Source organism: Dermacentor variabilis, chromosome 3, assembly GCF_050947875.1.
Source record: "Dermacentor variabilis isolate Ectoservices chromosome 3, ASM5094787v1, whole genome shotgun sequence".
NCBI classification, from domain to species: Eukaryota; Metazoa; Arthropoda; class Arachnida; order Ixodida; family Ixodidae; genus Dermacentor; species Dermacentor variabilis.
This window is the reverse complement of record NC_134570.1, coordinates 57139511-57164346: the sequence shown is the minus strand read 5'-3', so window position 1 is coordinate 57164346 and position 24836 is coordinate 57139511. Positions and strand designations below refer to the sequence as shown.

The 24836-nt window shown below is 49.6% G+C and overlaps 1 protein-coding gene across 1 annotated transcript in view; it reads right to left on the bottom strand.

Annotated features, from left to right (window-relative positions):
- The window catches only part of LOC142575692 (NAD kinase-like), a 160073-nt gene extending 136142 nt beyond the window's left edge, over positions 1-23931 (bottom strand). Inside the window, exon 1 of the mRNA XM_075685250.1 lies at positions 23782-23931. The gene's annotated coding sequence lies outside the window, so the exon portion shown is untranslated. The remainder of the gene's footprint in view (positions 1-23781) is intronic.
- Positions 23932-24836: the final 905 nt, after the last annotated feature.

Sequence of the window (24836 nt, the reverse complement as noted above, 5' to 3'; positions counted from 1 at the left end):
ACACTGTCGCGGACATTCTTTACCCCAGGGCACGTCCAAAGCATACATGGCGGGTGGTGGTGGCTACTTGCGAGGTTTTCTGAGTCGGAAATGTGTTACTAAAATAACCGGTGTTGGGCAACTATTATCCGAGGAAAACAAGCGACGGCGTACAATTGATGCATTTTCAAGTTAACGTCCTGAACAAACAGAGGGCCTATTCATCTGCGGCTCTGTTCAACTGGAACCGCATTGCGGCCTCAGGTGCCTGTTCGGGACTCAGTATAAAGTCTGTTCTGGAAGGTGTCCTTACCTCTTGCCTTCCTACGCTCTGCGTGGGTTTGGACTACACGGGGACCTCGTTGACCCTCTTTTGCACCCTTAGTTTTTGTTTTGATTTACCCGACTTCTGTGCATTTGTTGTTATTTTCCAGGCTTTTCTTTCTTCATCTATTCCTGCTTTGTGAAAACAATTTGCCGCCACCATTATGAGGTGACTTTCTTTAAGTCTCATTTATTAAAATAACGGGTGTATGGGGGACCAGAACTAGAATACGAGTTCTACCACTTGGGAGGACCACCTTCATTGTGCAGGCACGTGATAGACACAGTAAACTAGTGTTCCGCAATCCGGTCCGATTTGAGAGCGCCGTAAAAGAAACACCGGCACGGTATATTCTCTCTGCGTATCGGATGGCATTTTTTTCACACGCTTGCGAAGCGTTTGTGACCTTCTGGACAGTATTGCAGTTGGCAGTTACGTGATAACATTGATGCTCGGGCAGCACGGTAAAAAAGCGTCCCGCGATGCTAACGGGCCCAAGATGGCGGCGTGCCAACGCTTCCGTAATAAGCTCTCGCCTTCGCGTCGCCGCCGATCCTTGGCAGCATCCTTGGGGATCACGTACACAGCGGCAAACAACGGCTTGCTATTTTTAACGCCAAATTCTCGTTGTTGCGGGCTTTCGTACTACAGCGTAAAACAACAAGCGAGCGGCTGGGCGCCCACGCACAGTCACGCGGGAGGCAACATAAACACTTATACTGCAGGCTGTTGCGTTTCGCCTGCGACACGTGGTTTTGCCGGCGCGACTGCGGCGGGGCGGCAGACATTTTGGCCCGATCGTCGTCGCCGCAACACTCATCGGCAGGTGTTTCCAGGCGCGACTGCGGCGATGCGACCGCAAAAGATCACCCTCTCATTCCAGTCATTGTGCCCGAAACAGGCGATGCCAAAGCAGGGACCATCCTCTCATTCCAGTCATTGTGCCCGAAACAGGCGATGCCAAAGCAGGGACCATCCTCTCATTCCAGTCATTGTGCCCGAAACAGGCGATGCCAAAGCAGGGACCATCCTCTCATTACAGTCATTGTGCCCGACCGGCAGCGCTACAACAGGGTGCTACGAGATCGTGCTCGACAGGGTGCTACGAGATCGTGCTCGTCATGGTGCTACGGCATCGCTACGACAGTGTGCGTCACCATTAGCCCATTGTACATTCACGTGCTCGTCTTTTGAGGGGTTCCTTCTCGCCCTCAACTGCGAGAGTATAAAAACAGCTGCCCCCGGACGCAAAAAAGAGGGCTCCGATTTCTTCTGTTGAGTGAAGTGCTCTCCCGTCTCTCTACTTCGGTCAACCTGACCGCCAACTCTTTGCGATGTTAAAATAAACAAGTTGTTTTGTTGTTACCAGTCGACTCATGCTTTGCCGGGACCTTCGGATGCTTCCAGTTGTACCCCAGGCCGCCAGGCCAACGCTACCCTTGGGGCTTGCGACCCAGGTACAACCACGGGCGTCAGCGCCGAGTTCCCAACAGATCGTACCAGCAGTCCGATCCAGACAACTGTCTGCCAGCGGTGAGATCGCGACAACGGAGGCCAGCAGCGAAGAGATGCAGTTGACTGTATGCTGAGCAGCTCAACGACGATCCGGGAGCAGTGCAACGAGCCCTGTGTGATGACTGGTTGCCTGCAGCGGAACGACTGCGCTGGACTCTTGGCTGCGAGGTTTGGTGAGTGCGGGACTTTCTTCTTCTGAGCTTTGCCAGGCTTTTGTTAGTGTTAGAAACAGAGCTGGTAATTGTGGTTGTCGTTGCTGCCGGGTTAGTTTGCGGCAAGACAATAGTAAGCAGTAGAGAAAGCAGCATTCAGAGCAGCCATGGATTTGAAGTCGTTGCGCAAACCGAAATTGGTGGAGCTTGCAAGAGAGTTGGGTCTGGATGTCTCAGACAAACTAAGAAAACCAGAACTGATAAAGGCTATTCTTGAGTTAGAGGCTGAGGATGACGAGCTGTCGGAATGCCTTGAGACCATTGAAGAGAGAGAGACTGCAAAAAGACAGGAGCGCGAACTTAAAGAGCAAAAAGAAAAAGAAGAGCGCGAACGTAAAGAACAGAAAGAGCGAGAGCAACAAGAGAAAAAAGAAGAGCGTGACCGTCAACACGCTTTGGAAATGAAGCGTCTCGAGATAGAGATGGAACGCGCTCGTAATGGAAGTCAGGCACACGGTGCAGGAGAACGAGTATTGTTCAAAATGACTGACCTGATGCGGCCGTTTAAGCTTGGAGAGGACATTGGTTTGTTCCTGGTTAACTTTGAGCGAACGTGCGAGAAGCAGGGGTTCTCTCGAGAAACGTGGCCACAGCGCTTGCTCACTTTGTTACCCGGCGAGGCGGCCGACGTAGTCGCTCGCTTGGATAGAGAGGAAGCAGAGGATTTCGACAAAGTAAAATCGAGTCTGCTAAAAAAGTACCGGCTGTCTGCGGAGGCGTTCCGTCGGAAGTTTCGGGAAAATGAGAAAGGCAAAAGTGAGTCATATACAGAGTTTGCGTATAGGCTTATGTCGAACATGCAGGAGTGGCTCAAAGAAGAGAAAGCGTTTGGTGACCACGATAAAGTTCTGCAGTGTTTCGGGCTAGAACAGTTTTATAGTCGGTTACCGGAGAACGTGCGATACTGGGTCTTGGATAGGCCAGACGTTTGTACGGTGGCTAAAGCCGCTGAGCTAGCCGAGGAGTTTGTGACGCGTCGGGCTCGCGGAGCTAAGGACGGTCAAAAGGGTGAATTTGGCTCGAAGTTTGAGAGGCCGAAGTTCACACCCATGAGAGCAAAGGGGAACACGCGTAGTGCGGATGCGAGTGGAAGCAGTGCGACCGAACCTAAGGAGACGGCGGCAGCCGAAGCCGAACGCAGAAAGCGGTTCGAGATGAGGCAAGCGCGCGTTTGTTATACGTGCCAGAAGCCGGGTCACTTTTCGGCGCAGTGTCCGGAAACAACACCAAAAGTTGTGTTTTTTTCAATAGGCAGCACTGACGAGAACATGAAGCTTCTCGAGCCTTACATGCGAGACCTCCTCGTGAACGGAAAAGAGTGCCGAGTGCTTCGCGATTCCGCAGCTACGATGGATGTAGTTCACCCGTCTTATGTAGAACCCCATATGTTCACGGGCGAGTGCGCATGGATCAAGCAAGCCGTGGAAGCTCATAGCGTGTGTCTGCCGGTAGCAAAGGTGCTTATTGAAGGACCTTTCGGAACGCTTGAGACGGAGGCGGCAGTGTCATCTATGCTGCCCCCCCAGTACCCGTACCTATTTTCAAACAGGTCCGATCACCTCCTGCGCGAGAAGGGGCTTTTGTTTGGTGAAGCTAGTGTTCAGGCCTTAACCAGATCGAAGGTTCGGGAGCTCGCTGCAAAGGCGGTAGTTGCGGGGCCGACGTTATCAAACAACGAAAAAGGGTCAGAGGCGCAGCAAGCTGATATTCAGAGCACGCCCGAACTGAATAAAATTGAGTCTGTAGCGTTGAAGGCGCCAGATACTGGAGAGGAAAATCCCGATTCGGGAAAGTTAGAAGAGCTATCTACTGATTTGCTCATCGCGCCTACGTCAGACGGACTTGATAGGTTGCTAAAAGTCAGCCGGTCGGCTTTGATAGCCGAGCAAAAAAAGGATGGCAGCCTGGAAAACGTGCGCTGCAATGTCAAAGAAGGTATCGCCAGGAAAACTGCGCGTTTTGTGGAAAGAGGTGGAGTCCTGTACCGGAAGTATCTAGACCGAAGAGGAGTGGAGTTCGATCAGCTGATCGTGCCTCAATGCTATCGTCAGGATCTGTTGCGCTTGTCGCATGGGGGTTCGTGGTCCGGACACCTAGGAGTTAAGAAAACTAAGGACCGTCTCTTGCAAGAGTACTATTGGCCAGGGTGTTTTCGGGACGCAGACCATTTCGTGAGGACATGTGACACTTGTCAGCGGGTGGGCAAACCAGGGGACAAATCGAGGGCGCCGTTGAAATTGGTACCTATCATTACGGAGCCTTTTAGACGGCTCGTTATTGATACTGTGGGACCTCTGCCGGTAACAGCCACGGGGTACAGACACATTTTGACTGTGATCTGCCCAGCGACAAAGTTCCCTGAAGCAGTGCCGCTTAAAGAACTCAGCTCAGTTGAGATAGTTAATGCACTACTGTCCATATTTGCGCGAGTTGGTTTTCCTGCGGAAATCCAATCAGATCAGGGCACAGTGTTTACTAGCGCTTTGACGACAACTTTTCTCGAAAGGTGTGAGGTAAAGCTGTTACACAGCTCAGTGTACCACCCACAGTCGAATTCCGTTGAGAAGCGCCACTTCGTCATGAAGCGCGTGTTGAGAGCGTTGTGTTTTGAACATCGAACTGACTGGGAGCTGTGTCTGCCTGGGGTGATGTTTGCTTTAAGGACCGCGCCGCATGCGGCTACGGGGTTTTCGCCAGCTGAACTGGTGTACGGTCGCTCGCTTCGATCTCCGCTTCGCATGCTTCGAGAATCGTGGGAAGGTAGGGGCGACGACCCAGTCGTGGTGGAGTACGTGCTTAAGCTCCTCGAACGCTTAAGAAGGGCACAGGAGTTGTCAGGTGCAGCAATGACAAAGGCCCAGCAGAGGGCCAAGGTTTATTATGATCGGACAGCCAGGGCCCGTCGTTTTGAGGTTGGCGATGAGGTCATGATATTGCGCACATCGCTAAACAACAAACTAGACGTGCAGTGGGAGGGCCCAGCGCGAATTGTTCAGAAACTGTCGGACGTTAACTACGTGGTAAGTCTGCCAGGAAAGCGGAAAGCACAGCAAGTTTACCACTGTAATCTGCTCAAACCTTATAGACAAAGGGAAGCAGTGGTGTGCATGATGGTAAACGTTCCTGAAGAGCTTCCGGTCGAGCTTCCGGGACTAGGCTCAGTGACGAACAGGGAAGACACCGGTCAAGTCATTAGTGACCTTATCAGTAAAGCACCGCTGTCGCCTGAGCAGAAAACCGAACTACACCAGCTATTACAAGAGTTTCAAGGTCTGTTCTCTGAGAGGCCTGGTAGGACTTCGGTACTTACTCATGATATAGAACTTACCTCCCCAGAGCCAGTACGATCCAAGGCGTATCGGGTGTCACCCCGCCAGAGCGATATTATGGAGGCTGAGGTAAAGAAAATGCTACAGCTCGGTGTTATTGAGGCAGGTGAGAGTGATTATACCTCCCCTTTGATTTTAGTTGAGGTACCGGGCAAGGAACCTCGTCCTTGCGTCGACTACCGCAGGCTTAATTCCATCACTAAGGATCAAATTTATCCGATCCCTAACATCGAGGAGCGCCTTGAGAAAGTTAGTAGCGCTCAGTTTATTTCCACCCTAGATCTTGTCAGGGGTTATTGGCAGGTTCCACTTACAGAAGAGGCTAGTAGGTATGCGGCGTTCATTTCACCAATGGGAACATTCCGTCCTAAAGTGTTGAGTTTTGGTTTGAAGAACGCGCCATACTGTTTTTCAAGTCTCATGGATAAAGTGTTGCGGGGACAGCAAGAATTCGCTTTACCGTATCTAGACGACGTAGCGATATTCTCCGCATCCTGGTCTGAGCATATGACACACTTGCGGGCAGTGCTAACCCGCCTGCGCGAAGCAGGCTTGACAGTAAAGGCTCCTAAGTGCCAGTTAGCACAGGCCGAGGTTGTCTACCTCGGTCACGTGATTGGTCAGGGTCGTCGCCGCCCCTCTGAAATAAAAGTGGCCGCTGTGCGAGACTTTCCGCAACCGCGCACAAAGACCGATATTCGGTCGTTCTTAGGTGTCGCCGGCTACTATCAGAGGTACATCCCTAGGTACTCTGATATCGCGGCTCCCCTGACGGATGCTCTAAGAAAGACAGAGCCTCAAACAGTCGTCTGGGACGAGACAAAGGAAAGAGCTTTTAGCGCCCTAAAGAGTGCCCTAACAAGCCAGCCTGTGCTACGATCGCCAGACTATACAAAAGGGTTCATTGTTCAGTGCGATGCTAGTGAGCGAGGCATGGGCGTTGTACTGTGCCAACGGGAAAATGGAGAAGTAGAACACCCCGTCCTGTATGCTAGTCGTAAGCTGACCAGTCGTGAGCAGGCGTATAGCGCCACCGAGAAAGAGTGTGCGTGTCTCGTGTGGGCCGTTCAGAAATTGTCATGCTATCTAGCCGGCTCGAGGTTTATCATTGAGACGGATCACTGCCCTCTCCAATGGCTGCAGACCATCTCTCCCAAAAATGGCCGCCTCCTGCGCTGGAGCCTCGCTTTACAACAATATTCCTTTGAGGTGCGTTACAAAAAGGGGAGTCTCAACGGTAACGCCGATGGCTTAAGTCGAAGCCCCTAACGTAGGAATCAGCCTCAAAATTGTTTGTTACTGATGTTTTTTTTCCTGAGGCAGGATTTTTTTTAACATATTGCTTTCGTTTAGTGTTTCAAAGTGATGATATGCTTTCTAGTGCAAGTTTTCAATTTGTGGACGCGTTCTGAGTGATGCTAGACTACTGTAAGGAACTAGGCAGTGGTATAAAAAGGGGAAAGAGCCTGGCAGGGCTTAGTGAGGGTTGTGCCGTGCTTGCTGACTGAGCGGTTGAGTTTCAGCGTAGTTCTAACGCTTACCGGGAACGAGAACAAAAATGTGAACTCTCCCGAAGTCACTTTGCAGTGTCCCGTGCGAACCTGAACAAGAGAACGAGGCCTTCTCTGTGCGCTGCGCTCAAGAAACGTCGAGGGACGCCCGACTTCGGTTATGAGCATCATCGAGCGACATCCCTCCGGACAGCGGATGCAGTCCCCTGTCCATCGGGATCTCCTTCCCCCGGCGGGGCGGTCTGTTGCGTTTCGCCTGCGACACGTGGTTTTGCCGGCGCGACTGCGGCGGGGCGGCAGACATTTTGGCCCGATCGTCGTCGCCGCAACACTCATCGGCAGGTGTTTCCAGGCGCGACTGCGGCGATGCGACCGCAAAAGATCACCCTCTCATTCCAGTCATTGTGCCCGAAACAGGCGATGCCAAAGCAGGGACCATCCTCTCATTCCAGTCATTGTGCCCGAAACAGGCGATGCCAAAGCAGGGACCATCCTCTCATTCCAGTCATTGTGCCCGAAACAGGCGATGCCAAAGCAGGGACCATCCTCTCATTACAGTCATTGTGCCCGACCGGCAGCGCTACAACAGGGTGCTACGAGATCGTGCTCGACAGGGTGCTACGAGATCGTGCTCGTCATGGTGCTACGGCATCGCTACGTCAGTGTGCGTCATCATTAGCCCATTGTACATTCACGTGCTCGTCTTTTGAGGGGTTCCTTCTCGCCCTCAACTGCGAGAGTATAAAAACAGCTGCCCCCGGACGCAAAAAAGAGGGCTCCGATTTCTTCTGTTGAGTGAAGTGCTCTCCCGTCTCTCTACTTCGGTCAACCTGACCGCCAACTCTTTGCGATGTTAAAATAAACAAGTTGTTTTGTTGTTACCAGTCGACTCATGCTTTGCCGGGACCTTCGGATGCTTCCAGTTGTACCCCAGGCCGCCAGGCCAACGCTACCCTTGGGGCTTGCGACCCAGGTACAACCACGGGCGTCAGCGCCGAGTTCCCAACAGATCGTACCAGCAGTCCGATCCAAACAAGGCGATATCGCACATGCCTCAGCTTACGCAGTGGCGGCTGTATCGGCTTCTAATAGACAAAATAATATTTCAGACGGTCATTAATCGACTATCACCGTCGACGTAGCCATATCGTGAAAACAAAAAAAGAAGTGATGCAGTAGATGAGGAGCAGGAGGAGGATGAGGAGGAGAGATAGAGAGAGAGAGAGAGAAGGCAGGGATGTTACCTAGAAATGCGTCTGGTTGGCTACCCTACTCTGACGGACGGGAAAGAGGGAACAGAAAGACGAGATGGAAAAGGGGTTGGCGGGGAGAGGAAAGCCGCGGTGGGCCAAAAGAAGTCAAAGGCGTTCACATCGGCAAGTCGCCCTCAAGAAAGACAAAAGCACCTTCACAGTTTCGTGGGCCGACGAGCGATGATGACGGTCTTCAAGTAGCACCTGCACGAACAACGGCCGATCGTCCAGATGTCGCAATGAGGCAGATAATGTTTGTCTTTCCGACTGAAATCAATGGCAGTGGCACAATAAATGTTCGATATTCTCTTCGTCACCGCTGACGGCGCTCGCAGCACAGTCTGTCATTCTAATGAAAGTAGTGTACGCCTTAGTGAGAGCCACTCCCAACCACAGCCGGTATAGAAGAGACGCCTCACGTGGGTGAAGCCCGGGTGGAGGTCGACGTTGGAGCGAAGGGTTCAGTTTGTGCAGCCTGGTGCGCCTTATATTTGGGGTGTTCCGCGGTGTTAAAGAGAGCTTGCGTACCAAGCGAAGAAGCTGCCACGCAGCGTCTGTCCTGGAAGGAGGAATGGGAACGCTGTGTGGTTCTTGATGTGGCTCTCGGGCAGCTTTCTCCATGTGATCATTTCCACTGATTTCGCAATGGTCGGGTAGCCACTGGAAGATAATTTCCTGGCCTTTCTGTTCGACGTCGTGGTGAATTTTGACGATTTCGTACGTCAGCTGTTCGTGACCTCCCCGTCGGAGAACTGATTGCATGCTGCGCAAAGCGGGTCTCGAGTCGGAAAACACGGCCATGTACCAGGGCTCTCTGTGTCAATAAATTGAAGCGCATTGCACATGTGCCGTGAGTTCTGCAGCCGCGGACGTCGTGACATGAGACGTCTCGAATCGCAGTGTTATTCCTCTCCTCGGTATAAACACACCACCGCCAGAACTGGTCGATGTAGTCGATCCGTCAGTATACATGTGTACGTGGCTACTGTATCTCTGGTGCAACAGGAGTAAGATCAATTGTTTTAGCGCAGACGGTGGTAGATCTGATTTTTTCTGAAGTCCTGGAATTCTGAGGTGTACTTCAGCGCAGGAAATGTGGCTTCACTCTATGGCCTTACTTCTCCATCGTGAGTACTGCGAATAGGCACGCTATAGTTTTAGGTTAATTATGCAAGTTGTTCAAAGCCTCACTTTCAGCTTTAGTACGAGAGAAGACCAACGTAACATGAACTCAGACTGGTACACGATCGCGAATGGTGACCGCTTGCGATTACCTTGATTTGCAAAGTCGTACAGCGACTCCACAACCACACAAGAGCAAGGACTCAGGCTAGCGCGTACACAAAAATACAGAGGGACGGGTTCAACGCCGCAGCAGATGCTCGAACAAGAGGATATCGACGTGCTCAAACTCAAGAACGCGCTAATAATATCGCTACTCCGACAGCATATGCCTTACACCAGTATACGAAAGCTGGACACCGATATACTGGATGTCCTAATTCCCAGAGCCACAAATATGCCACCCACGGGCCTAGCCGATATCTGCAATCCCGAAGCTTCTTCCAAGTGGGTCAACACAACACAGTCGAGACAGTTCGCACGGCACATGGCAGGCGCCAAGGACGCCTGCTACAACGCACAAAGCAAAGGTAGCGTTTACATAGCAGCCATATATAGGGCACTGATAATCCCCGCATCCACTGACAGTTGCAACACTCGGTACCACTCAAACTCAGGGACGCCATATGCGTGGCTGCCATACCTGGACGCACGCAACCAGTAACAAATAAAACAGGTAGAGAACAAAGCTCATACTGCCAAGGATACGCAATGAGCAAACCGACATATAGAATGCACGTCGATGCAAGCATAAACGGCACGGATTCATAAGCGACAATAGCATCTAATCCTTCCACACCATGCTCACGGAACTAGCACCAATTAAAAATCGTAGCAGTGCAGCAAGCCAAGAAGTAGCACGTACCATCAAACCTGTCGAACGTCAGTCACAAATGTCGATCATTTTCACACATTCCATGGCAGGTTGCCGAAAACTGCAGAAACGAATGCTCTCTCCCCGTCAACGTTTACAAAGACCTGCAACTACACCTCAACAAGGAGCGGAAATTATCTGGATGCCAGACGATCCGGGACTGCTGGGGAATGAATGAGAAATTCGTCTAGATAAACTAAGATAAACTGCCATCATCTCCGGGTGAAATGCCGACGAAGGCGCGGAAAGTTCTTTCTGCGCGGAAGAGCCGGAAGAAGAGTCTTTGTGCTGTACAAAATATATGCTGTACGTTGTTATATGTTCGACGTCGCAATTGTAGGTTGCATGTGCCACACATTCTGGAGCCAATGAATAGCCAACGCCATATTTGTGAGCCAATCTCTTTATATATCATGCCAAAAAAGAGAAAAGAAAGAGTATTTCTTCAGCTACATTGAAACTTAACACGACATTAGCGAACATTATTGCGACATGAACAAGCACATTACTAACACCATTGCGCGTAAACCTGCATCGCCGGCTGCGGAACACCATCTGGTAATTAACGCAACGCTTCTTCACGAAGAATTTCACCACTCATTAGCAAATTTTCTTTTTCCGCGGACATTATAAACGCGGTTGGCAATTGGCAACATTCGTGAGGGGCTATATCGATGACGGATATAACTTCGACATCGCTTTTATACAAAAACACACGCTTATTGCTAGGACTCATTCAGGACATTACGAATAAAAAAATTTTGGCACCTAAGACTGTTTAGGTGCGGCAATGCGAAAGCATTATATCGTTTGTAGACCTTGGAACGTCATGAACATGCTCATGAACACACGCACAACGCACACCTTTAGTCAGCCACAACCGTGGCCGATTTTTGAATTTTCACTGGATTGCGTAGCGTCTGTGCATTTGTTTTTCATGTGTGTCTAAATGTAACGTGACTAATTTTCGCATTTCCGTGCAATAAATTTAAAAAAGAAGAACCGCCGTTGTATCAGAGAAGGTGCTCGCCTCGGACCCCGGTGTGTGTGTGTGTGTGAAAACATGTATTGTAATGAGGTCCGGAGGCTCGACTTCTTAATCCAAGGTGGGCCGCGGTGGCCCGGGTTCAATTCCCATCCAGACCGAAATGTACAAAATTTGCTTTTCAATGGCACTAATTTACTTTATGTACGGGAAGCTTCCTGAGAAATTTGCCGTCAAACCCGAGCATTTTTCGACGTGTTTTCACTCTTTCCGCCATCGGCCATTTTTGGTACCATCTTTCGGTCACGCCGACCACGACGGATTGTCGCTCAATGGGACATATAATGTTATCGCATCAAAAAAAAAATTATGTAGCGTTTGGAAACCAACGCTGTAGCACGGAACTAGATTCCATTCCCTTCTATTCGGTTCCCACGAAGCACGCGGAGCTGGCTTAATGGTAGTTTTTGCAGCACGGCAAGTTCCTTGTGGAAGGGAGTGTAGGTAATTATTTACAATAAGAAATGCCTGCTTTGCCTTCTAAAGCAACCAAAGCCTAAACATAGCAAGTTCAATACAACCTTTCTTGCGCAAAAACTGCTCGAATGCTAGAACACACTTCGAAATCCAGTACGTCACATTGACGTCACGGAGTTTTTAAGGAACATATCAGTAGTGTAAGATGTAAAACGTCTTGATGCGACAGCATTATAGGCGCGGACTTCACTCGTTTCGGGGGAATCATCGTCTGGCCTAAAAACTTGGGCCACCCCGAAGACAAGTGAAGTCCGCAAAAATTTGGGCCATTACCGGAGGCAAATTGCAGTCTAACGCAGCGTTTCAAAGCGCTAGCTGTCGCGAGAGAAGATCGCGATAAACTGCCTCGTGACGCATGCGCGCCAAACGTTTCAAAGTGCGACGTCGGCAGGAAAGAAGCATGCGTTCGATCGTTGCCTAATATATGGTTTGAGCATTGGGCTGCTGAGCTGGAATACAGAAGTTCGATCCCACCATCGGTCACTCATTTCTTTGAATTATTTTGGACGGACTTCACTCACTTTGGAGGCATCTAACAACAACGAAAGTAAAGTTAGGTAACTTGAGCGTACGCGAGGGCGACCCAGTATTCACGGAGGCATAGCAATGTGCACTTTCATAAATGCGATTAAGGGGACTGATAGTAAGGGTGCACTGGTCGCCCCCCTGAAGAAAGTGCGCGCAGCTGTCGAGACCACCCCAATCGTTCGCATCTTTATGGCTCCGTCGACTGGTCGCTTCCATCTCCTCTGACGGAGCATATACGGCGTATTCGGCGTTCCTTGAACTCGGAGTCACGGGACAAACACGCAAGCCGAACTGCGTTACTCGCTGTCGGAGAGGAGGAAACCGCAGAGGCACGGACACATGCAAACAGCATAAATCGGAGTCCGCAAAAGCTGCCAGGAAGACGCTGCCATGGAAAACGGCGCGCACCTGCGTTTGTTGAGACGCCAGCGCTGCATTTGCCCGGTCATGATGCACAGGCACCAACAGTGGCCAGTGGCGACGCTCTCTAGTGATCACGCGACAGAAGTGCTATTAATCTTGACGATTGCTCCGGCGCATACTCCGTGCTCCGGCGACAGGGTTCGGAACTCTCGACGTTGCAGCCGTAGAGAAAGAAATGCTGGAGCAGAGCGATCGAACAGCCGGTGCGCAAGGCGCCCGCTCCTTTCCGAGTATACTCCGAGGTAAAGCTTCTCACGGGAGCGGTTTACAGAGCGTTCCAAAACGACTAGCCGAAGGTGTCATTAGTTAGTTAGCAGTACGAAGTTTTGGCAGATTTAGTGTTACCGGGTTCCTTCAATACTTTCCTTCCTGTTACGATACTCCCGCCTAACGTTATATGGGAACGTTTCATAAGGCTCTCGCAATGGGCGCAAACAGAAACATTACGCATATATATATATATATATATGGGAAGAATTGGGGATAAGAGTTAATGGAGAATCCCTTAGTAACTTATGATTCGCTGATGATATTACCTTGCTTAGTAACTCAGGGGATCAATTGCAATGCATGCTCACTGACCTGGAGGGGCAAAGTAGAAGGGTGGGTCTAAAAATTTATCCGCAGAAAACTAAAGTAATGTTTAACAGTCTCGGAAGAGAACAGCAGTTTACGATAGGTGACGAGGCACTGGAAGTAGTAAGAGAATACATCTACTTAGGACAGGTAGTGACCGCGGATCCGGATCATGAGACTGAAATAATCAGAAGAATAAGAATGGGCTGGGGTGCGTTTGGCAGGCATTCTCAGATCATGAACAGCAGGTTGCCATTACCCCTCAAGAGAAAAGTCTATAATAGTACCAGTACCCACGTACGGGGCAGAAACCTGGAGGCTTACGAAAAGGGTTCTACTTAAATTGAGGACGACGCAACGAGCTATGGAAAGAAGAATGATGGGTGCAACGTTAAGGGATAAGAAAAGAGCAGATTGGATGAGGGAGCAAACGCGAGTTAATGACATCTTAGTTGAAATCAAGAAAAAGAAATGGGCATGGGCAGGACATGTAGGGAGGAGGGAAGATAACCGGTGGTCATTAAAGGTTACGGACTGGATTTCAAGGGAAGGGAAGCGTAGCAGACGGCGGCAGAAAGTTAGGTGGGCGGATGAGATTAAGAAGTGTGCAGGGACAACATGGCCACAATTAGTACATGACCGGGGTAGTTGAAGAAGTATGGGAGAGGCTTTTGCCCCGCAGTGGACGTAACCAGGCTAATGATGATGATGATGATGATGATGATGATGATGATGATGATGATGACGACGACGACGACTTTGACGACAACGCATTGTGTCATTTCCAGATTCGCCTGCTTTTGTAACTGTGGCCTGAATCAGAATTAAGAAGGCATACACTTGGGGCTATTCTATCATTGGAAACCGGCCGTGTTGCGCATTTATCGAATTACGCTGCACTGCTGTCGTACTTTTATGCAGTTACGCGTAAAAGGCATCCATTTAAGTTTTCAGTTTCAGTGCTTGCACGGTGCATCGCTCTCCGCAGATATAGCGACAATGCCTAACATTTGTTTATTGCGTATTGGTCTGCCTGCCTCCCTCCCCCCCCCCCCGACAAAGGGCACCTAAATAACCTAACTTACAAAGGAACTAATAACCACCTAACTAACCATACTAATTAAAAAGCTGAACCTACTAAGCGGTTTGGTACGTACGGATACGGCTCAGCCCACTATGGGGGATCGGCCATAAATCGGGCGGCAGTAAGTAAAAAGGGAAAAATACTTAAATAGAATTTATTAACTTAAAGATGATGTTAAATTAATACTAATGGTTAACATCAATTCAGGCTATATTATTTTAGTATTTGTAGTTAATACTTTTGTGTTCATATTCAGTAGAGTAAAGAGATAACATTAACCCGGCAATCTATTTGATTCCCTTAAAAATTAAATATGGCATCACACACTTTGCCGTTGCAGTGTCCTAGTGCCGACGCCCCAAGAGACAGTGTCACAGCAAGCGTAACGCCCAATCCAAGTTTGCGAAGGGGACCTTCCAGAAGTCGTTTTCTGTGCACCTCGGACCTACGACACTCTGTAAAGAAATGTTCCATAGTTTTAAATTCGCTGCAACAAAAAATATTGAGAGGAAGGTGCCAAACCAGACCTGTGGGAATAAAAATTAAGTATTCCTATTGGGCAGCGCATTCTCACGAATGAAACTTCGAATGATCTTGTTGAATACCATCTGCTGTACCAAGGGAATCGTAAGATGCTGAAAATCGGTGTTATTTAATACATATGATTTATCATGTTCTGCTTGAACACAACAGTTTTTAAATCTTGCATCCGTGATGTATGCCAAAGGTTTTAGGATCCTCAGTAACGGGCCTTTAAGAGATGCCGCCGCTAGGGCGCCTGCTGACTCGCTTAAAGTGAGTCCCGGTGCCCATACCAAACGGATGAGGCGTAAATGTTGGGGGACAGATGACTGAAATTCTCTCAAAATAGTCGATGAATTGATCACTGATAGAGCAGAACAAACGGATAAGGAGTCGGTGATGATTACGGCTGAATAAATAGATTAGGGAAGTTTTCATAGAGCTAGAATGATAACCAATAACTCCGCCTGAAATACTGGTGTAAAGTCGGGCAGTTGTAGAGAGAAAGACCAATTTAATGATGGCGAAAAAATGCCCACTCCGGCCTTCTCTTCACTGACAGACGGATCTGTGGCTATTACTGCGTTTATAGGGACGTTCTCAAGGCGGTCGTCTAACAAACATTCTGAGGCCCGAGACAGCGATTGGCTGGTTCTATTGCTTAATCTGTGGTAAGTGTGGGTGCTGCGACGATGTGCTGCCTGCGTTACAAGCCCGATTAAAAGCCTTCTATGCGAATACCTATCTATCAGGATCGGCTCATCGCGTCCCCATCTTCAATTACGCTGTCTCCAATATCGGCCCATCAGACGATCGTCCAGGCAGAGTAGGGGAAGCCACCTAAGAAGGCTTCGCTTTAAAAGAAAGTGCAGCCAAGCATGCCGGGCCAACCCGACCTGTGAAAAGAACCAACAGCAACAACTTGGATGGATCTACTCCCGATTAAGATGATTCGCTCAAGCGGCCTCTTGCGTCAAACAACGCGTTTTTGCCCGTGTCCCGAAGTAGAATTATTCAAAGCACCTATCTCAGTCGTCCCAACAGAACTGATTTTCGCACGATAACCTGTTAAGCAGGGAACGGACGCATAGCGCTGCCTGCACCTACTGGTCTTGACACCTGTGCATGAACAACACACAGTGCGTTCTGTGAACAACACGGGTATGTAATTAGCATATTCTGGAACTGAAACGTTTCACGCTTTCAAGGAAAGAGCGACTCGAAAATCGCAGTTTCATGAAAAGCGCGCGAAAACGAGAAACATATCTCGCGTAAACTTGGTACATTTACTCGAGAAGGACAATTGCGGGGCGCAATTTTTTATTAATGACTACCATACGATGATGATGAAGCCACGGAAAGCAGAGGGGAAGCTATTTGTAGTTTTAACTGAAATCTAAACATTATAAGCTTGTTATTATATATATGTTATTATATTAAATACTTGTTATTCGTGATGGCAACAGCATTAACCCGCAGACGTGACGCAGTTCCTGCGAGACTCTGGCAAGGTATCAACAGCGACATCCCCACAGGAGCTACCTACATTCCGAGGCTTTCCAGTGTGTCCGTCCCGTGGTTCGGTCGGAGAGCCGACCGTCGACGCTCTATACGCTCGAACGATTCCCGCTGAAGCTTTACCAGAGAAACAGCCGCATCGGCAGCCTCTTGAATAGCGGCAAAACAGAGCTGCTTTCTCCATTTTCGGTTCAGCGGTCTCGAGGCCGCAGTGATGGTGGTTGCTATGTGCTGCAGATGGCCTCGGTGCGTGCGCAATTCTAATGACGCAAGCAAACGTTAAAGAAGCGTATTTCTGCTCGCTAATAGTCCAACACTGGGATGGATGGATGGATGGATGGATGGATGGATGGATGGATGGATGGATGGATGGATGGATGGATGGATGGATGGATGGATGGATGGATGGATGGATGGATGGATGGACGGGTGGACGGACGGATGGATGGATGGATGGATGGATGGATGGATGGATGGATGGATGGATGGATGGATGGATGGACGGATGGATGTTGCTATGAGCGTCCCTTTTGAAACTGGGCGCCGGCACAAAAGCTTTTTGTTCTTATTCTGCCTAATGTCGCACCTATTTTTTAAAACACACACGCACACACACGCACGCACACACACGCACACACGAATTCACAGCATCAAACTTTCTGAACCCTTATTAGGAACTTTGTTTTTATACGCCTCTGTCGTTTGTGGTCTCCCTACTTCTCCGCCACCAAACATCCAATCAACTCTTATAACTAATTCCTAAGGCGGGCAAGTTTACTGCTCCCTTGTTATCCTTGAACCCAAGGGCTTCAAGGATGCCAGAATGACCTAAACCGACAGCTGGGTAGATATGTTCACAACCTTAGTAATAAATGTTCCTTCATTTCCTTCTGATCGCAGCGCCAGAGCTCTCTCCCTCTAGTGATTCTTGTACAAAACTCTATGCTCCCAACATGCGCATCAGTTACAGGGGTCGAACGGTATAATCAGCGCGTTTCTCCTCTTCCCACCGGTCTGTGCCGCACCCGCTTACCAACATCGCACCTCGCCGGCATCCGCGTTGAAAAATGGGCGGAAATCTTGTTCACGCTAAACGCCCCGCCGACCGAATGGCTTCTCCGCGCGCGCCGTGTGCGACCCGCGAAGCGCGAAGAAGCGTGCGCGCATTCTGCGCCCTTCTTCACCGTTGGGCTGGGTGGGCTGCGGCGAGCGGTGACGCTTTCCTTTGTCCATGATCATCGCACCTCGGAATGACCGAACTGGGCTACGGGGACGACCCGCGGCAGCTAGACCGGCGCGCCGTGGGCCGGCTGGCTTCATGGCCGGCTGCATTCGGCGTCGCGCCCGCCGTCAGCCGCCACGACGATGCCGCCACGGTGAGTCCCACCCCCACCACTGCGCTGCCTTGCGAATGCCATTGCCTTATGACGACGGGTCGAGACGTTATCTGAGCTGGGATATTGGTGAACGTTTTGGGCCATAGCTGATGCTCCTTCCGTTTGAAGTTTGCTGTCGCGCCAGAACGCTGATGTTCAAGCCTTGCGAATTCCATTGCCTTAAGACGACGGACCGAGAGGTTATCTGAGCTGGGCGATGAGTGAACGTTTTGGGCTATAGGTTATGCTCGTTCCATTTGAGGTTTGTTGTCACGCCAGAACGCTGATGTTCAAGCACAAAGCGCAGTACGAAGCACAGTGCGGAGTGCTGTTTGGAGGGCTATATTATGTATTTGGAAAGGTAAGAGGCCTTGTGGCAGCACACATCATCGAGCCAAACGGGTGACACATCGGGTCCAATGGAACGGCATAGTAGCCTCGTACGGCTAGGCGAAAACGTTAATAGGGAAGCGTTCACGAACGGTTAGTTGCCGTTGGCTGTGTATAGCGCTGACATGGCCGCCCTGAATGAAACGCATGCAGTGCTGAGTTATCCTTTTGCCCCTTCGGTGTCTATACTGCGCATCGTAAGATGAGGCTTGCGATTAATATTACTACTCGCCTATGCGGGAAGCGTGCACTGGAATGCCGTCCGCGCTTCGTGAGCGCGATGTCTTGCATGTACACAAACAAGCGATCTCATGGCGGCTATACTGCTCGGCACTGACAGGCGCGTAGAGCAACGCCTACAAATGCAGGACTTACACGTTTCTAGATCTAAAAAAAAATGGGGGTAGTGGGGATCGGATTGGATTCCACGAACGTGAGTGATTTCGTAGATGTTTGTTCCGAGAACATCGAACCGACTTACTGCACCACATTATTCCTCACTAGAACTTTACTGTGTAAATGTTGTTGTTGTTGTTGTTGTTGTTGTTGATGATGACGACGATAAAGATGATGATGATGATGCTTCGCCACAAACGGGGATAGGCCGAGAATCGCGCCCGATCGAAGAAAGCGTACGAGTAATAATTACGCTAAGGACAGGCAAAAACTACAAAAAGAAACAGTGCAAACGTGCATATCGTCTGCCCAGAGCGTCACTTCGTCCTTCTCTGTCTGCCGTATTAGCGCATGCTGTCAGGAGTGAGAAGTAGGGATGACATACGTTACGGTTGAACTTAGAGCTGGGCTTGGAAGAAGAAGAGGGAGAGGGCGATACCAGAGAAGCTTGAAAAGGGACTGGCGTGACTATTAAGTACGGTTTTAAGACAACACTGTGTCCCTGTGACAATACACAGGGCATTCGTAGTGAATTTCTCAGTACTTTTAATTAGAAAAAAAAAATTGAAGCTTGCTACGCAAATGCTGCTTGTACAGGTGGTTTATATGCTTTGGCTAAGACAATTTTCGCGCGTAGGTCAATAAATGCAAAATTAACGTACTGTAGTAAACAACTCTAAAGTATCGTTGTTATGGTGTAAGCTTGTGTCGTAAACTTGCAGGCAATCCTTTTCGAAGACATCTCCATTCTGTTTGATGCTTCCAGAATCCATCTGTACCACGATATTCGTAATCAAATTTTACACTCGGTACGCCAACTCCGCATCGCAAAGACGAACCCCCTAGTGACGCAGCTTATTGCGATGGAAAAGACGAAGCCATTGTTGTTTTTGCCAGCCGAGGATAAAAGCGCATCTGTTGTCAGCTCCGCCCGGCTAAGCTTGCTAACGTGGAGATTTGTCTTGATGTCGAGGCAGCCGCCTGTAGGTGCAAAACTGCAGCGTACCGAATGTCAAACTTGATTATGAATATACCGGTAAAGGCGTGCTCTGGAAGTTACAAGAAAAATGAGGTCGCCTTCGAATACGATTGCATTCGCCTTTGGTATATGCCTTCAGCCGGATGTTTAAAATGTTACGCAGGAAATTCGTGTTGATTATGTATTTGTGGATTTTATATGCTCGTGATCACTCTGTGCACCAAAGAGGATATCTAGGTCACTGCACATGCAGATTTTGTGTTGCGGTATAACCTCTCCTTAAGAAAATTACCGATCGTGCTCTTAAGGCCCTGTGTAGCGTATTATACTATATTCACAGCATGCGATCCTGCGACGTAGCAAACTTAGGTAGAAGCTGCTGCATAATACAGACTGGTGAACCTTTTTAAATGCATTTCGTTTTGAGATGTCGAGCCAAATCAATCAATTAATCGATCAATCAATCAATCAATCAATTTGTGCTGTTGAGAAGCGGCAGGTATTTGCTATGCACACATTCCAAACATTGGAAAAGAAAACTCGCTGTAACAAGGGTGTCCCGATGTGATGGCATTCTGAACAAGGAGAATACCCGTGCCGCAGATTAGGATTAGCGTACTTAAATAGCGAAGACATCGTGAGGGGAAGTGCCACCTTGATGGCGGGCATAAGGCGCGCTTACAACGCGCTTACGCACAGAATTGTCTTGAGTTTTGATACTCGCCTATGCTTGTTTCTTTGTTTTTGTGTGCATAATCTGAAGAGATCGAGAGAGACAAATGTTTAATCGATGTTGACATGAAAGATGGAAAAAGCCTATGGTTTCTGGAAAGGCTACCCTAACGACAGGTTCGGCATGCTACTCCAGGTGTAATAAATGGTGAAGGATGAAGGAAAGTGAGACAAAAACAAAAACAAAGCTCACACACACACACACACACACTTAGCACATAGACGCGCGAAAAACGTGCTAACACAAAGGTTATTTACAGAGTCTTATTGAAGCCCGTATCCTGCAGGAAATTGGAGGGGGTGGGGGGAGACGAAATGGGAGGAAAGATAGAGAGGTTAGCCAGTGTAAGTACCAGGATTTAGGGAACGTCTGCCTGAATAAAGTCCTGGAAGGGTGGCGCATGAAATCAGCCACTCGAATGCCGTATTTTCTCGATTACGCTTTCCCCTATGGCGTCCGGGGCGCGGAAGTGACCCGTTCCTCCATATTCCTGCACGGCAGTGGGCAAGTCACCTCCGCCATCTTTTTCTCTGTGCAATTAGTTTTCGCGCCCAGCTCGGCCGCTCATTAGGCTTATCTGTCAGCCGCCGGGAGTGTGCAATTGAGAGGAAGCGTCTGAGAGCGTACGACGCTGCATTAAGACTTAAGGCAGTGGAGTACGCCGAGCATCATGGCAAACAAACATCCGACCGCAACTTCGGCGTCGAGGACAACTGCGTACGTCGGCGGTTGAAGCAAGAAACAGGAGCTCGCCGCAACGAACAAATCGAGGAAGGCGTTCCGCGGGAAAGCGCGCATGTTCCCGGAAAAAATGCTGTCGGAAAAATTAGGCCAAATGTTACAGTCCTGTGTAAGGGCCGCACCTCGGCGAAAACTCAAAAAAGAGGTGCGACCCTTACACGCGTCTATATGGTATATAGGCATCGCATACACCCGCCCAGACAATTCCCAACGATGCACGTGGCATTATTTTTGAACCGGTAGTCGTAGAACAGAATCTTCGTCGGTATAGTGTCATGAACGCGTACACATATCTGAGGGACGAATTTCATCGTATGGAGAAGCGCTACACTGACCCAACAGGAAGCCTTACAGCGCCAAAGGCGGGCGGTGACAGTTCCCGCACGCTTTTTCCCTGGGAATGCGCCGTGCACACTGCAGCACGCCCGGATTGCGACCTTGTTCCCCGCTGACAGACAGGCACGCCTCGGCGACCTTTGTTTGTTGCTGGTTACGCACACGTAGCTACGCGCACTCGTGGAGCGGAGAAAGAAAACGCGCCGCGCAGGGAGAGAAAATAAAGAACGAAAGGCGGAAGTTGCCGGGCGACGGGCGCTGCGACAAGGTGCGCGGATCTCCGAGTACACGATGTACGTGTGCGCGCACATGGGCGGCGCGGCGTAGTGACGGCCAGGTCCGAGAGAGTTTGCGGCCCTGTGACGCCCACGGTCACGGGCACTCGTGCGGCGACGGCGACCGGCGGCGACGTCCGACGGTGCCGTCACCGCCGCCGCCGCAAGGCGCTCGGCAGCGCGTGAAAAATCGTGCTCACCGTAATACGTGAGCGATGGGCGCGCATTCACGTGCCGAGTTCAGATAACCGGCGTTCGCATAACCGAGTTCTTCCCGTTTATTCTTTTTTTTTTCTCATTCTTGCTCTCTGTTCCTCTATTTTACTTGGTTTCTATATTTATTTTTTAAAGAAATATTCTTGTGCGGGCTCTTCCCTAACTCGAAGTGATTTACGGCCTTGTCGGAGAATCCGACAATGGGGGCCCGCCGTGACGCTTCAGAGGATATGAAGTTCTGCTGTTGAGAACGAAGTCCCGGGCTCGATTCCCAACCGCGACAGCCGCTTGTACTGCTTTGGGACTTTAAACTCCGTCAGTCAATCAGTCAATCAATCAATCAATCAATCAATCAATCAATCAATCAATCAATCAATCAATCGGCCAGTAACTGCCAGGATTTTGAAGCAATCGGGTCCATTATACGTGCCTGCCGAGCATGCTATAGCTCAAAAACAAGCTTACATAGGTTACCTGTATGCGTTAATGATCGAAAGCTGCGATGACGAAGCCGAGTGTCAGTGCACATACATGTATTGCCGAAACTATGCATCGCCGCGTCTCTTGTTTATGAGCACTCAGCTTGCTTAGTTGAGAGGTCAATTGCTTCAGGACTAGAAATCTACTTGACAGTACAAACAGTGTGGCGAGCTTATGTTTAATCGCGAGAGGGCTCTGTGCATGTAGTAGTGCATCAAAATGGGCGCCCTCAGTAGTTGCACAATAATGTCAAGCCGCCGAACGCATTTGGGAATAGACTATAGCGCGAAACCAGGGGTCGTTCTGTGCCATTTTGTTTGTTTGTGTGCGTTTTGTTTGTTGTGGGCTAGCCAGTAACAGACTTAGATGGGCTAGTTGGTTGCTGGCTCGATGGAACATGAATATAACGGCGCGTTTTGACGACAGGACACGGAAGGAATGCACACAGGACAGTCGCCGAACTTCAATAGCAGTGCGTTTTGAGGACAGAGAACAGAAAGAATGCACACAGAAAAGTCGCCGAACTTGAAGTTCGGCGACAGTCCTGTGTACATTCTTTCTGTGCCCTGTCCTCAAAACGCGCCGTTATGACCATGTTCCATCAAGTCTGAGTGGGCGCTTATATATTATAGTCTGTGGCGTTCGCAGGGGTCGGTCTATCATCCGCACGACGCGCAACTGAAGTTCAACTCTTAATTTCAAATGTGTCCGGCAATCTGTCCACAGACCGGAGGCTACGGTGCTTTTGCAATGCACAGCAACATAGCGGTGACGGATCGTTTATGGTGACACCACCCGCGGCACTTTGTTTGCGTTAACAGGCTGCACGTTTTTAAATAAACGAGGGTACACTGACCGTAAAACGGAGTAGACGACGAGGGGGACAATGAAATCCGTCAACCAACCGTTGAAAACCCTATACCGAACGTATAACGGATGTTATAACATGTTGTTTCTCTTACCCCCCTCACGCAATACTCCAGTTGGAGTATTGCGTGAGTATTGCGGACTCCTCTGAGAAAATTCGTGCCATTAGGGTCAGTCTAAACGTTTCTCGCTCTACCGGAAACCGAGGGCAGCGCCACGCCCTACAAGACGTTTCCATCAAAGAGAGAGCACCTCCTCTCTGCAATCCTCTCTGCACGCGTGCGCTATGTACCTGAGTGTACAAAGCGCACGCGCATACGCGTTGCTCCTGAGCAAGGGCTCGCGAGGGCTCACAGAGATCCAGAGGGCATTGCCGCGACGTCCAGGGATTACTCGTTCGAAAATTCTTACACTCGCACAGAACTCTCCCCGTCAGTGAAGGGAAAGCTGGAGGCACTGAGCTTCTGCACACGTGTTACTGCGCCAAGAAGCTCGGAAGTATTTGACAGTGCTTTTTGGGGTGCTAGTCGGGCGTATAATAAGGAAAATGACTAGGAAGGAGCGTCACCTGGGATTTTAAGCCTTATCACGATATATATATATATATATATATATATATATATATATATATATATATATGACACGCTGGACCTGCATTGGTCCAGCGTCCAGGACAAAATTTGAAGAAATTCAACGTACGTGTCCACTGCTGCATCGTCGTTTCCAAACGGGCTGTCCAGACCTGTTCTCGCTTCCTATCTTCCAAGATCGACGGGCAATTGGCACACATGCACGAAACGGTTTGAGGAGGCCGCGTGGTTCCTTACATGGGGCTTGTGGCAGCTATACGGCGATAGATTCCGCCCGTTGCCTCCCATTTCAGTAATACTTCCTCCTTCTTGCGCGATGGACGCACGCCGACGTCACACAACCGGCGCGCGATACGCTGCGCGACGTCGGTCTTTTGCGCAACCAATCTCTCTTTTCTTTTTTCCGTCTCTGTACATACGCGTCCCACTGCATCGCTACTTGGTTGCTCGAGCGCCTATATCGTTTCCGCCACACTTCGCTGCTGTGCTGCAATACGCGAGTCGCGTGGGGTAAACCGCAGCGCGATCATCGTATAGAGCCTGGCGGGAGCAGCGTTAAAGAACACGAGGCGCACGGAGACGCGGTAGAGGTGGCCCACACAGGCTGTCGTCGTGCACTGTGCGGAGGATCCCGATTATATAGCGCCCGCTCGAGAACCGCGACTATTATTCAGTAGCGTTAGCTTGCACACGACTTGCGCGTCAGTACACGTGATCACCCCACGTGATCAAATATATAGTCGAAGAAAGAAAGTCTCACGCTGTAACCAATGTTTCAACAAGAGGAACAGGTCCTCGTCAGTGCAATAATATAAAGCTGCTGCTCTTGGATCACTTCAAGTCAACATGTTCGTGTGAACCTCAGTCGTGTTTGGAATGACCACTCTGTAGACGCTATGCAGGGTCCACTTAATAGGAAACTTTAGCACGCGACCCAAATTTAATGCCGCCTATTCAGGAACACATAAACCGCATACACGCTTTAATGATACACCCACGGGACATATTCGAGTAAATGTCATTGCGTATGAGAGAGAAAGGGGAATTCTAGCGACTCTTGAAACTTCTATTCCGGCTTTCGCGTTCTCATTTAGAGCCCATAATATTTCACGACGTTTTCCGATAATTGTTCAGTTTAAAAACTTTCCAGGGCGAAATTTATGA